This window comes from Pipistrellus kuhlii, unplaced genomic scaffold (assembly GCF_014108245.1).
Source record: "Pipistrellus kuhlii isolate mPipKuh1 unplaced genomic scaffold, mPipKuh1.p scaffold_m20_p_4, whole genome shotgun sequence".
Taxonomy (NCBI): Eukaryota; Metazoa; Chordata; class Mammalia; order Chiroptera; family Vespertilionidae; genus Pipistrellus; species Pipistrellus kuhlii.
Genome location: NW_023425540.1, coordinates 46,817,199 through 46,832,467, shown reverse-complemented (window position 1 = coordinate 46,832,467; position 15,269 = coordinate 46,817,199). Strand labels below are relative to the sequence as shown.

Sequence of the window (15,269 nt, the reverse complement as noted above, 5' to 3'; positions counted from 1 at the left end):
CAGTTTAAAGTTGTCGCAAGCTCTTGTTGGGTAATTTGAGGATTTTGCACCAAAAGAGCTTGAGAGCTTCTTGATCAAAATTGGACACACGGCCTCGACCACTCTTGTCACCTAAAGAAAAATTTCCCTCGCGAAATTTCTCAAACCAATGCTGGCATTTTCTGGCGCTAACTGCATCTTGACCAAGAGCACTACAGATGTTTTTTGCAGCCTCACTTGCTTTTCTTCCTAATTGGAACTCGTAAAGCATGCAGTGCCGAATATGCTCTTCATCCGCCATCTTCTTAGCCCTAGTTTTGCAACAAAAACCAAACCAAACACAAACTTTTTCAAGCAAAACTTGTTAATTGCACTTCACATGTTCTGTAGATACCACGTGTTTGAAGGTTATGTCAATACAAGTCAACGCCAAGCAAGATTTTAAACGAATGTTTAAAAACGACATTAATTATTACTAGACCCGATAGTACAGCTGCATTTTCTTTAATCCCATCTACCCAAGCAATTAAAAATAAAGTGGGTGCTTTTTAATGTGATATACTCAAAATTTAGACTCTTGAACAAATCCAGTTATTACCTTAGTAAAAGTGAGGTTCCTTCATTGAAAATTCTCAGGCATGGGAATGTAAGGCCCCAGTTGTTTAATAGAGTTATTATGAGATCCTCTTACTAACAATAGAATTGCATATGATAAAGTAATTCTGTCTTTCCAAAAAGGCAAAATCATCAAAGTTAGGGGAAGCTTTGCATATATAAGGCTCACAGAATTGTGCTGTTATACTTTAGCCATATGTTAAGCAGAGTAATTAGTGTGTCAGTGTTCCCGTGCTTTCTAACTTAGTTGTTTTAATAAATAAGATTTATTTATATTATATCTAAAAGTTGTTTTGTTGTCATTTCATTGTCTATAAAATGTTATACAATTTTTTTCTGAATAATATTCTACTATATTAACTTATATGAAAATGGAGTAGTAATGTATAATTATACCTAGTTATATAAACCCATTATAAGCTAATTTTTATTTTAGCATTTTATTATCTTAAAAATTGTCTAAAGTTCTTGAATTTATGCTTTAATCACCTTGAAATTTAATTTTTAAACCCCTAGCACCACTAATGATGTGCCGAGTAGTTAAAGTTTCTATTAAACATCTCTTCTAGGATTAAAATTTTATTCCTGATTAGGCAATTATTTATGCATATAATCCATTATGGAGGTTTACCTGGAAAATTTTTCTTCTTTTTTTAATTTATTATTCAGATTATTACAGTTGTTCCTCTTTTTCCCCCCATAGCTCCCCTCCACTCGGTTCCCACCCCACTTCAGGCCCTCACCTCCCCCCACCACGGGTGGCCTGATGGTAGTTATGCCTGATGATAGTTACACCTACCTATGTCCTCATCCATAGGTGTAAGATCTTTGTCCAATCTCTTCCCCCACCCCCACATCCACTTCCCTCTGAGAATTGTCAGTCCGCTCTCTTTCCATGTCTCTGATTCTATTACATTCACCAGTTTATACTGTTCATCAGATTTTTTATTCATTTGAGTTTTAGATTCACTTGTTGATAGATATGTATTTGTTGTCACTTAGTTGTTTGTAATTTTTTTTAATCTTTACCTTTTTCTTTTTTTTCCCTTCTTCTTAAAGAATATCTTTCAGCATTTCATATAATACTGGTTTGGTGGTGATGAACTCCTTTAGCTCTTTCTTGTTTGTGTAGCTCTTTATTTGACCTTCAATTCTGAATGATAGCTTTGCTGGGTAGAGTAATCTTGGTTGTAGGTTCTTGCTATTCATAACTTAGAATATTTCTTGCCACTCGCTTCTGGCCTGGATAGTTTCTGTTGAGAAATCAGCTGACAGTCACATGGATACTCCCTTATAGGTAACTATTTTTCTCTTGCAGCTTTTAATATTCTCTCTTTGTCTTTTGTCCTTGGCATTTAATTATGATGTCTTGGTGTGGTCATCTTTGGATTCCTTTTGTTTTGATTTCAGGTCTTATATTTAATTCTTTAATCTATTTTGAGTTAATTTTTGTGAGTGGTATAAGATAGGGGCACAATTTAATTTTATTTGTATCTGATAATAGAGGTTCCTCCTTGTTTTCTTTCCCTTTTCCCCTCTGTTCTTCTTAGTGCAAAAGTAACCTCACTGAAGTCGTAGGGGTGAGGCTGGGAATGGGAGGGCATTCTAGGTATTGCCTTTGAGGTCCATCTTAATATGGAGAGGATTTCCTACTAGACAACCCCCACTTTAGGTGGGGCTCTTTGCCTTCAATATTTCTGAATTGAAGTTTAAATTTGCCAACTAATAAATGTCCTCAAGTTAATATTGGCTTTGGTGTTTGATGTTCTACTAAAAGAAAGATAGCACTGGGTTTGATATTTCATTCAGAATTTGACTTGAAAAGTCCCTATTATGTCAGCTCAGTGCTTTAAAGTGATTGTATATTTGTAAAAGTTCTGCATTTTTAGTTTTCAGCAGAGCGGATAGTCTAAACTAGTGCTTGTTAGGTGGGGATGATTTTGCTTTCCCAAGGAATATTTGGCAATGTCTGGAGACATTTTTGGTTTCTGCAATTAGGGTTCGGGAGCTAATGGTATCTAGCCAGTAGAGATCAGCAATGCCACCCCAGTACATTTAATTACAAAGAAAAAACACATAAGGTTTGATATTAAAAGACCTGGGTTGGCATTCTCACGCTATTAATTTATTAGCCAAGTGACCTTAGAAAAATCAGTTAATCTTTCTTACTTTTATTTTTTAAATTAATTTTTAAAATATACATATATTTAAAATATATTTTTATTGATTTTAGAGAGGGAGAAAGAAGGAGAGAGAGATAGAAACATCAATGGTGAGAGAGAATTGTTGATTAGCTGCCACCTGCACACCCCACACTGAGGATTGAGCCCTTAACCCAGGCATGTGCCCTGCCCAGGAATCGAACCATGACTTCCTGGTACATAGGTCAACACTCAATCACCGAGTCAGGCTGGCTGGGAAATCTTCTTTATTTTTAGCTTCTTCATTTGTAAAATAGGAATGATGATATTACCTCACAGGATTATTGTGAAACTCAACTGAAACATTTATAAAGGTGATTTATAAAGAAAGCATAAAGTTATATACAAGTACCATAATTCTAAATGTTATTTTATTTGTATATTTAGTTAGTTTTTTCTAATGCCATCCCTGGTTTAAGAGGCAATTAAGTCACATTGCTTAAGTTTAAATTCCAAATCTTTCTCTTGCTAACTTCTCTTTGCTTCACTTACCTGTTCCATAAATGAGAATAATAATTATATTAATTTCATAGGGTTGTCATGAAGATTAAATTATATAATCTATATAAAGTACTTCCAGCAGTGTTCAGCACATTCAATAAATGCTACCTACCTATCATCATCATCATTGTCATCATTAGATTAAACACGGAAGCTCTTTTCCAAAATTAAAAACCATATTTACCATTTATCAAGTGGTAAATTGTTAAATCAACTTCACGCTTGTGATCAGTGCAATTAATTTTTTCTTAGTGGTGAATGCATATGTAAATACAATGATACAGGTTTTTTTTTCAATTAAGAAAATTCATTGACATTGTACTTATTTCAAAATAGTTGATATTCCTGATAAATTGTGTGTACGGTATATAAGTTTTGGCAAATTTAATTATATTTTGAGTACAGTAAGGACATTAATAAAATAATTCCTGAAAATAAATCCATTGAATAATAAAGGACCCTTTGAAATGTGATTGCTCACTAATTTATTCATTCTTAAAATAAATTTTCACATTTAAAAAACAAATCTGACTATATTTATACTCCTTAATAATTTGTGAGACTTAAATTAATTATATAATCTATTTGAAAGGAATCATCAAAATAATCAAAGCAGTAGCATTGAAGGGTCAGTACTAATATGCTGGTGATAATGAACTTAATCAAGTAATTTCTTTAGGTAAATGCCTAATGTAAAGTCAGACTAAAACAAATGCTGAGTTTTGAATACACATGAATTACTAACTGAAAGATTGTGTGATTAAAATTTTTTTTATTGATCCAGAGAGGAAGGGAGAGGGAGAGAGATAGAAACATCAATGATGAGAAAGAATAATTGATTGGCTGCCTTCTGCACACCCCCCATTGGGGATTGAACCTGAAATCCCGGTATGTGCTCTGACCGGGACTTAAACTGTGACCTTCTGTATCATAGGTCGACACTCAACCACTGTGCCACACTGGCTGGGCAAGACTGTGTAATTTTTGTTGTGAACTGATAAATTTAGCAAGATCTAGGATAGTATAATAGTTGAGATTAACTTGTAATATTCAGGTTTAAATTTATGCTTCTCTCTTCTATGCAAGGCATAATTTATACCACTTATAACTCAAGTATGCTTGCTTTTACTTTTTTTGTGTTTATAGTTTGGTGAAGTGTTCAACATAAAAATGAATTAAATGATTGATGATTGCTACACAATCCAATACTGATTTCAACCAGTCAAAATGTTACAGTTTTGGTTTAGTTTTAAGAAGAGTCTGAGGCACATAGTTTCTGGGACAACCCAGGTCAGGTGACCTGGTTATGTCCTGCCAAGCTGATCTTATAGAACAAATAGGTTGTTTGCAAATAGTAGGATGGCAAAGCATTCTCTCACAAGATTTCAAGTTCACAAAGTATGAGGCAACTGGGTAAAAGGTCAAAGGTGAAAGGTAATAAGCCAGTTAGGACCCGTTCTTTTGTGGAGCCTTTGGCTGTTTTTCAGACTGAGGTCTTGGAAATAGTTCATGCACAGGCCTTTTGCCAAAAGACTACTGAGAGTTGGCTCAAGCAGGATTTATTACAAAGTCCTCTCCTCCTCTTTTTCTGACTCTCTGTCTTGCTGTCTGAAATTTATAAAAGTGCAAGGATTTTAATAAGAACTAAGTACAGAAATGAAGCAACCAAATAAATTCATGTTTTACATAAAATAAATTTAGAATGACTTTTCCATTTAGGGACAGAGGTCCACAATTGAATCTATTGTTATAAATACTTGCAAAATTGATTGCAAAGTACATTAAAAAAAAGACTAAGTTTATCAAAACAACAAAGAAGATTAAAACTATTGACAGGACAGCTAAAGGCAATGTAGACTGTTAAAACAGGCAGTATATGTCTGTTTCACTTAAATCATCAGAGGCAGAGGCAGTCTGACTGTATATTTTAATTAATGAGCTCTTCTATGAGTGTATGTTATCTATTGAGTGTTAAGATTTGCTATCTATTATGAAGAAAAAAAATATAATTAGGCTTCCTCAAAATTTCTTGTCTCTTTTTAGATTTACTGCTGTTGTTAGAATAGGAATTCATTCTAGAAATAATAATAAAAGCGAATGTTAGATTTACCTTCTCTGGCATTAAAACTTGGCTTGATGAACCTTCTTTAGTTCCTTGGCTATCCTATTTGTCTACATCACTAGTCCGTTTTATCTTGTTTGTTTTATCTAACTACGACAGAGTTAGAACTATTGTGGTTAATTTTGGTATGTTTTCACCCTTGGATTTGAAATATTTTGTTAATAAAGTTCTGGGACACCAAATCTTCTTTAGGTTAGAGAAGGTGGGGAAAGAAACAGTGAAACAAGGGCAAAAAAATATTTCCTAAACACAAAGTATGAGCCATAGGCTTTTTAACTATAAATACACTTTTTTGGGATAGTAGCAATTATAAGAAATCAGATAAATGGGAAATAGAATAGTTCCTAAGAAATTTAGTGTAAGTTCTAGTGGAAACCAAAGCATGCAGTGTGGATCATAGCCAGTGGGACCTTGGCTTTCCTTTCTTTATTGTACTAATAAGGACAGGCATGGAAAGGATGGGACTTTCCAGTGTGTTTCGTAAAGTCTGTTTCTTCTTTTCTTGTAGAACAATAAAACAAACACATTTATTTTTTAAACAAAATTTTCTGAGAATATATTAATACACAGGTGGTCTTGTCTTTATCTACTTTCTTCAGAAAACTAACTCTAAAAGAAAAATACTTCCCTGAAGTTTGGGAAGTCATTGGCCATTTTCCTTTCTTTGCATTTCTTGGTTTCAAGAAAACTGCTGCGAGTATGTTATTATATTGTTGATAAACAAAGTTCTCTTTTAAAAAAAATGAAACAGAATGACAAGTTCATTTTATTTATTGACGTCCAACCAGACTGCGTTGGATAAATTAGAAAATGGCAACTTTTAAAAGATTGTATTTAAAGAGTTTGTGCAGATCTTCTCTCATGTAAAAATTGTTAAAGAAAAACTTGAAAGATATTTTTTTTCCTTCTTTTTAAGAATTAAACTTAAGAAAAGTAACCCTGGCTAAGTCACTGAGCTTCTTTGAATCTGTTTTCTTGTATATAAAAATAAAGGTAGAACTCAATTTTTAAGGTTTTTCCCAGATCCAAACTATATTGTATCTGGCCAAATATTGTTTCTAGGATTGAAAAACTCTGACTTGCTATAAAATATGGTATTTCTGTTTTGTTTTTTTTCTTCAGTGAATTACAATGTTAGGGAGAAAGTAAATTAGGATCCTGAGGTATGAAAAATGCCATGAATCCCATATTCAAAAGGCAGTTAGCATCATATCCCCTTGTTTGTCCATTTCCTTTTGCCATTCTTTTTTTTTTAATGATTTCTTTATATATTTTTAATTCTTTATTGTTGAAAGTTTTACATGTCTCCTTTCCCCTTCATTGACCTGTCCACTCCCACTCCACAGCTAATGCCTTCACCCCGCTAGTGTCTGTATCCATTGGTCATGCTCATATGCATGGATACAAATCCTTTGGTTGATCTCTTACCTTATCCCCCTCACATTCCCCTGCCTTTCCAAACTGTCTCTTTGATGCTTCTGTGACTCTGGATCTATTTTTGTTCATCTATGTTGTTCACTATATTCCACAAATGAGTGAGATCATGTGATGTTTTTCTTTCTCTGACTGGCTTATTTGCTCTCCAGGTCCATACACGCAGTTGCAAATGGTAAGAGTTCTTTCTTTCTTTCTTTCTTTCTTTTTTTTTTTTTTTTTTTTTTTTTTATGGCAGTGCAGTATTCCATTGTGTGGATGTATCACAGTTTTTTAATCCACTTATCTGCTGATGGGTTCCCAAATCTTAGCTATTATAAATTGTGCTACTATGAACATAGGAGAGTATATATTCTTTCTTATTGATGTTTCTGATTTCTTGGTATATATTCCTAAAAGTGGGATTACTGGCTCAAATGGGAGTTCCATTTTTAATTTTTTGAGAAAACTCTATATTGTTTTCCACAGTGACTGCACCAGTCTGCATTCCCACCAACAGTGAAGGAGGGTTCCTTTTTCTCCACATCCTCACCAGCACTTGTCACTTGTTAATTTGTTGATGATAGCCATTCTGACAGGTGTGAGATGGTACTTCCTTGCCATTTTGATTTGCATCTCTAGGATGATTAGTGACTTTGAGCATGTTTTCATATGTCTCTTGGCCTAATGTATGTCCTCTTTTGAAAAGAGTCTATTTATGTACTTTTTTGATTGGATTATTTATCTTCCTTTTGTTAAGTTGTATAAATTCTGAATAAATTTTGGAGATTAGCTTTTATCAGATGTAACATTGGCAAATATGTTCTCCCATGTAGTGGGCTTTCTTATTGTTTTGTTGATGGTTTCTTTTGCTGTACAGAAGCTTTTTATTTTGATGTAGTCCCATTTGTTTATTTTCTCCTTAGTTTCCATTGTTCTAGGAGATGTATGGGTAAAGATAGTGCTACAACATATGTCTGCTATTCTGCTGCTTGTGGCTTCTTTTAGATTTTTATGGTTTCCTGTCTTATGTTTAAGTCTTTTATCCATTTTGAGTTTATTTTTATGTATGGTGTAAGTTGGTGATCTAGTTGCATTTTTTTTGACATGTATCTGTCCAATTTTCCTAACACTATTTATTGAAGAGTCTGTCTTGACTCCATTGTATGCTCTTGCTTTCTTTGTCAAATATTAATTGAGCATAATGGCTTGGGTTGATTTCTCAGTTCTCTGTTCTGTTCCATTGGTCCTTTTGCTACTTTTACTACTATTAAGTATACCAGAGGCCTGGTGCATGAAATTCGTGCATGGGGGGGTCCCCTCAACTAGCCTGCACCCCCTCCAGTTCAGGACCTGTTGGGGAATATCTGACTGCCAGTTTAGACCTGATCTCCAGGAACAGGTCTAAACTGGCAGTTGGACATCCCTCTCACAATCCTGGACCACTGGCTTCTAATCACTCACCTGCCTGCCTGCTTGATCGTCCCTAACTGCCCCCCCTGCCTGGCATGGTCGTCCCATGACTGCCCTCCCTCACTGCCAGCCAGGTTGCCCCAAACTGCCCTTGTTGCCAGCCAGGTCTCTCCCAATCGCCCCCTCCCTGCCAGCCTGGTTGCTCCTAACTGCCCCTCCCCCCACTAGCCTAGTCACCCTTTTCTGCCTCCCCTGCTGGCCTGGTTGTAGGCAGCCATCTTGTGAAGGCGTGAGAGTTAATTTGCCTCTTTATTATATAGGATTACTTTGGTTCTGCCTTGATCAAGAGGAAAAGACTAGACCAAAGAGGCCATCAAGTGAGAACTTTCTAAAGGTCTAAAGGAGAGAGCCAGTTGATCCCTGGTGAAAACAGAAAGTCATATTTCTGGTACATTGGTTTGTTTTTGGGCTCTCTATTCAGTTCCTTTGATACATGTGTTTGTTTTTGTGTCAATACAATACTGTTTTGAATACTATAGCTTTGAAATGTAGTTTGAAATCAGGGAGCATAATACCTCTGGCTCTGTTCTCCTTTCTCAAGATTGCATTGGCTATTCAGGATCTTTTGTGGTTCCATTCATATTTTAGAATTTTTTCCCCTATTTCTGGAAAAAGTACCACTGGAATTTTGATAGGGATTCTATTGAATCTATAGATTGTTTTGGGTAATATGGACATTTTACCAATAGTAATTCATCTAATCTATGAACCCAGACTATCTTTACATTTTGTGTCTTCTTCAATTCTTTCATCAATATCTTATAGTTTTCAGTGTTGTTAAATACGAGTTTTTACTTCCTTGATTAAATTTATTCCTAGTTATTCTTTTGGATGTGTTTTTTAATGGGATTGTTTTCTTAATTTCACTTTCTGATTGTTAATGTACAGAAATGCAACTGTTTTTTTTTGCATATTGATATTATATCCTACAAATTTACTGAATTTGTTGATTAGTTATAATTTTTTTTTTGGTGGAGACTAGGTATTCTGTATATAATATCATGTCATTTGGAAATTGAGGTAGTTTTACTTCTTCCTTTCTTATATGAATGCCTTTTACTTCTTGTTCTTGCCTAGTTGCTCTGTCTATGACTTCCAGTACTATGTTGAATATGAGTAGGTATCATTGTCTTGTTCCTGATCTGATAGAAACACGTTTCATTTTTTACCATTGAGTATGGTGTTGTGTGTGCCTTGCATATATGGCCTTTATTATGTTGAGGTATGTATCCTTAATATCATGAATGGATTTTTAATTTTTTCAGATGCTTTTTCTGCACCTAGTAAGATGATCATATGATTTTATCTTTTATTTTGTTAATGTATGTTACATTGATTTGTGGATGTTGAACCATATTCATATCTCTGGGATAAATCCCACTTGATAGTAGTGTATGACTCTTTTAATTTACTGTTGAATTCAGTTTGTTAATATTTTGTTACATTTATGTTCATCAGGGACATTGGCCAGTCATTTTCTTTTCTTGCAGTGTATCTGTATGGTTTTGATATCAGGATACATTATAATTGGATAGCATATAAAGAGCTTCCCAGAAAAGAAAAAGATAAAGGATTTCATCACCACCAAACCAGTATTACATGAAATGTTAAAGAGTCTTCTTTAAGAAGAAAAAGAAGAAAAGGTAAAAGTGTAAACAATAAAATGGCAATACATGCATGTCTATCAACAATTGAATCTATTGGGTCGGCAACTAAGTACGTGCGGATTTTTTAAAGAAAATCAAAGACAATTTTTTCATGGAACTAAATAACTTTATTCTGTAATGTATTGCCCATTTTGATCAATGACCTTTTGCCATCTTTCAGGCTGCATCATAATCCCACGTTCAAAAAACTTCTGGTTTTTATTAGCAAAAAACTGAATCAGGTACGATTTGACATCATCATCATTATTGAAATTTTTACCATTCAAGGAGTTTTGTAAAGATCGAAACACAAAGTAATCAGATGGTGCAAGGTCAGGACTATATGGTGGATGTGGCAAAACATCCCAACCAAGCTCCATTAATTTTTGCCGAGTGACCAAAGATGTGTGTGGCCTTGCATTGTCATGATGGAATACAACACCTTTTCGATTTGTCAATTCGGGCCGCTTTTCTTCAACTGCATTGTTTAATTTCATTAGTTGTTCAATGTAGACATCAGAATTGATCGTTCTGTTGGGTGGTAAGAGTTCAAAGTAGACAATTCCTTTGTAATCCCACCAAACTGATAACAAAACCTTCTTTTGATGAATATCAGCTTTTGATGTTGTTTGAGTTGGTTCACCTGGCCTGCTCCACGATCTTTTCCGCTTGATATTGTTGTAAACAACCCATTTTTCATCGCCAGTTATCAGTCATTTTAAAAATGGATCATTTTCATTATGTTTCTTTAGCAAATCGCAGCTGCTAATGCGTTGCGTTAACTGTGATTCTTTCAGTTCGTGAGGAACCCAGGTATCGAGTTTTTTAACATAGCCAAGTTGTTTTAAGTGATTTTCAATGCATGTATGTGATACATGAAGCTTCTCTGCAATCTCACGTGTTGTACTGTGACAGTCCGAATTGATTATTGCTTTGATTAGGGCGTCATCAACTTCAACTGGACGACCAGAGCGTTTTTCATCTTTGAGTGAAAAATCACCAGAACGAAATTTGGCAAACCAATTTTGACACTGCCATTCTTTTAAGGCTTCGTCACCATAAACAGCACATAACTTTTTATGAGCTTGCGATGCGTTTTTCCCTTTGCGGAAATAAAAAAGCAAAATATGACGAAAATGTTCCTTTTGATTTTCCATTTTTCAACGAACGCCAAACGAAAACTACAAAACAGATCAAAAAACTTTTTTTACTGATTAACAGCTGAATAGCCAACTATCAAATAACAAAATGTGTTTTACATTTGTACTACGTCTGCAAACCTAAAAATTCAACTGAAGCCATATATGTGTGAAACACGCAATTACTTAGTTGCCGACCCAATAAAAAATGAAATAAATGAATAAGCAGAACAGAAACAGATTTATGGATACAGAGAATATTTTGACTGTTGCCAGATGGGTGAAAAAGGTGAAGGGATTAAAAAGTATACATTAGTAGTTGCAGAATAGTTATGGGGATATAAAGTACAGGGAATATAGTCAATAATATTATAATAACTATGTATGGTGTTAAACGGGTACTAAATTTATGGGGGTGATAATTTAGTAAGTTATATAATGTCTAATCCCTGGGATGTGCACCTGAAAATAATATAATATTGTATGTCAACTGTAATTAAAAAATAAAAATGATTAAAAAATATATTGAATTTTAGAAAACAACAAAAATATAAAGTTAAGCATATACTAAAAAAATCATTTATAAGTGGACGTGTAAAATTCAAACCTATGTTGTTCAAGGGTCAGCTAACTGTATTATCATTCATCTGTTTATTGATGAAGTACTGTGACATTTCCAAATGTTTAATTTTATAATTTCCATACTTGTTTTGGTCAAAGAAGTATAAAAATCACAGGTTCTTTATTTTAACTACGGATATGTAGAAGCTTTATTTTGCTGCAGAGGGAGAGCACTATGTTATTCTTGTGTTTTAACTATGACTGTGTTTTAACTATGACTATCATCTACATTTTGCTCAATTAAACAATTTCTTTTGTTTTTGATGGAAGATGAGAATTTATTGGGATTCACTGGAGGAATCTCTATCACTGTGTGTGCCAATCCACTTATGAATATACTATGTTACTCTTGGAAAAAAATTTGAAGTTCATAGAGTGGTGATCTGGCCCTAGATTGAATACTTTCTAACTTAGATCGAGAAATTCTTCATTCAGTAGAACTTGAAAATTTCTCCTTGTTGAATGAAAAAGGATATTAATACAATAAAATTACTTTTGTTTGATCTTATTAAAATTTTAATGACTAGTTTACTTGTCTAGAAACTTTCCCTTGGATAATTAAGTGTGGTGAATATGCGAAAATGAAATTGTGAATTAAACAACTTTTTATGTGTGTAGCTTTCATTCTTCAGAAATAGGACAATATGGAAGAGTTCATTAACAAAAAAGTAGAGACTAGCCAAAACAAATCTATTTCCAACCTTAAAATATGAAAAAATAAACAGTTAAAAGTTGAAGTATTATAAACAACTTTTAGTTTTTGAGAATGTGGCAACTATTATAATAATATGTATGTAAGTATTTCTGTTTCTAAAAAAAATAGACCACATTTTTCTTTTTGAACTATGTGATTTACATGGAGTTTATTAGGACATATATATTACTATAAATAATTGTGAATATGAATTTGTTCTTAAAAACCCTGATTCTTAGCATTTAGATTTTAGGTACAGTAATGCTCAGTTTTTGTTTCTATAAATAGGATTAAAATTTTTTTTTTTTTGGCTAGGAGAAATGTCAGTTTGTACTTAGTCATCAGAGATGAGTAATATTCTAGAAACTCTTTCTCCTAGTTTAGACTTCTTAATGTTATTTTAGTGTAATTTTTCAGCCACAGTGTATTGTATTTTAAGTGGTATGTTGAACAAAATATGTAGTAACAGCTGTTGTAGAGTCCTTTCCTATAAAAGATTACAAATGTGATAGAGTTGGATATCTTTATGTCAAACATTAAGAATTACTGGGCAATAGGAACAGACAGGAGACTTTAAATAGCATTGTTTTAGTAGAGGATGGGGATGTGATATTAACTATCAAGTATGTTATTACCAAAATATACAGTATAGAAATAAAAATTAAGGGTCCTCTAAGCATCCTAAAATGTTATTTGCTTTCATTAAAAATTTTCAATAGATTACCAAACTATTTTAATCTACCTTAAAATATATCTAAATAGATTTATCTACCAGGTGTATCAGGATGATTTATCATACATGTGTCAAACACAAGGCCCGCAGGCCAAATCCGTCCCGCCAGGCCTTGCAATGTGGCCCGCACCGCGCTGTCATCACTGCACTCCGCTGCGTTTCCATCACAATGACAGTTTATGACTGTTCAGTAAACCATTCGGCCCGCGATTTAGGCTGGATTTTAGATTTTGGCCCCTTCTCTGATTGAGTTCGACACCCCTAATTTATCAGATGCATATCATAGGGAGCCCAAAGGAACTTAATAACTATGGGTTATATTATCAACTTTGGTATTTATCTCCTTTAAGCCAAGTTTCTTTACTCGTTACTGTTACCATCCTACATTTGTGTGTGGATTTTTTTTTATACAACATGCAAAGTATTTTCATGCATATCATTTAATCTTGCCTGTCATGTAATTGATACTCAATACTTGAGGAATAAATGAGAAACTGCATCATATACATATAATGGTTTTCATTTAAAGATAAAGAAGCTGAAGTACAGATGAAAACAAATGTATTGTCTTGCAATGAAAATATCGAGGTTCATATCCCATTTCTGAAATTATGTGCTCTTTGGAAAATTTCTCCTTTTGAGTCTCTGTTTCTCATGTGTAAAATGAAAATCTTTTTCTTCTTGAGGGTTATTGGGATGATTGAATAAAGTAATCTACACGAGCCCATCTGATGTGGCTCAGTGGTTAAGGGTCAACCCTGGATCCAAGAGATTGACAGCTTGATTCCTGGTCAGGGCACATGCCCGGGTTATGGGCTTGATCCCTGGCAGAGGCTGTGTAGAAGGAAGCTGACCAGTGACGTTTCTATTTGTCTGTCCTTATCCTTTCCTCTCTCTCACTCAAAAAAAAAAAATCAATAAAAACATATTTAAAAAATCATCTACATGAAAATGTTTTGAACTCTAATGCTCTATACAAATACAAAATCAGGATTAAAATTTTTTAATTTACTACAAATTGTAAATCATCAACTTAATAGCATATTGGAAAAGAAAAGTTCAATGGTCTTTCTACTGTGTCTATATCACTTCAATTCTAGAGACGCTAAGTCTATTGTAGGTCTGTATCACATTATTAATATTTATCATTGCAAAGCAATTGTTCTCATGAGCCCAAGACTTAAAGGTCATTTTATTCCTATTATATATTATAGAAGTTAATATGCATGTAATATATTGTAAAAGTTAATATATTGTAGAAGACCATTGAATGAATGTTTCTTTATTTACTGATTTCAGAGAGGAAGGTAGAGGGAGAGAGAAACAGAAACATCAATGAAGAGAAAGAATCATTGATTGACTATCCCCCACAAGCCCCCCACTAGGTATCAAGCCCACAGCCTGGGCATGTGCCCCTGACTGGAATCGAACCCAGGATCCTTCAGTCTGGAGGCTGACACTCTATCCACTGAGCCAAATGGGCCAGGGCTCTTTTTTTTCCTCCAGTTGAAACCTATTTAGGTTTATAAACTATAAAAAAAAGTAATGTAGTAGGTCACCAACAGTTTCATTTTATTTGCTTTAACCAGGTCTTCCCCAGAATATGGGATAAAGGTTCTGATGATAACCTTATTTATTTCCTTTATCTCTTCTTAAAAGAATATAATCTTGATTAATTATGATATTTAACCTTTATGACAAGTGTATGAAAACAAGTTACCTAATTATTGCCCTGTGACATTCTAAATCTACTAGGGCCCAGTGCATGAATTCATGCACCTTGAAAGGAGCTGTGGGCTGCGAGACTGTGTTGGGCACAGGGGCAAGTCTCAGCCTATCCTCTGCACCCCCACCAGGCCCCTCCATCCGCTGCCTCTGGTCCCTGAATGCCAGCAGCCCTGCTCCCACTTGCTGATGGTGCCAGCCCTGTTTGCACCTGCTGATGGCACAGAATGATTGGGGCTGAAGCCAGTAGCGGGTGTGAGTGGTGGCTGCTGCCCTGATTGCCCCTCAGGAGCAGGGGGAGATAGAGAAGTCTTGAGGGGTAATCAGGGCTGGCACCAGGTGCTGGCAGTGGCTGCAAGCAAGGCTGGTGCTGGCAGCAGGTGAGAGCTCTGGGTGAAACCATGGTG

The 15,269-nt window shown here is 34.6% G+C and overlaps 1 long non-coding RNA gene across 3 annotated transcripts in view; it reads left to right on the top strand.

The window, feature by feature from the left end:
- LOC118703470 overlaps positions 1–15,269 on the top strand; it is a 104,341-nt gene that overhangs the window by 30,953 nt on the left and 58,119 nt on the right. For 2 of the 3 annotated variants that reach the window (XR_006739784.1, XR_006739782.1), the window contains exon 7: positions 9,795–9,948. The exons of the other annotated variant lie outside the window; for it this stretch is intronic. This is a non-coding gene — a long non-coding RNA (uncharacterized LOC118703470). Of the gene's footprint in view, positions 1–9,794; positions 9,949–15,269 lie in introns of those variants that run through there. 3 annotated transcript variants of the gene reach the window in all.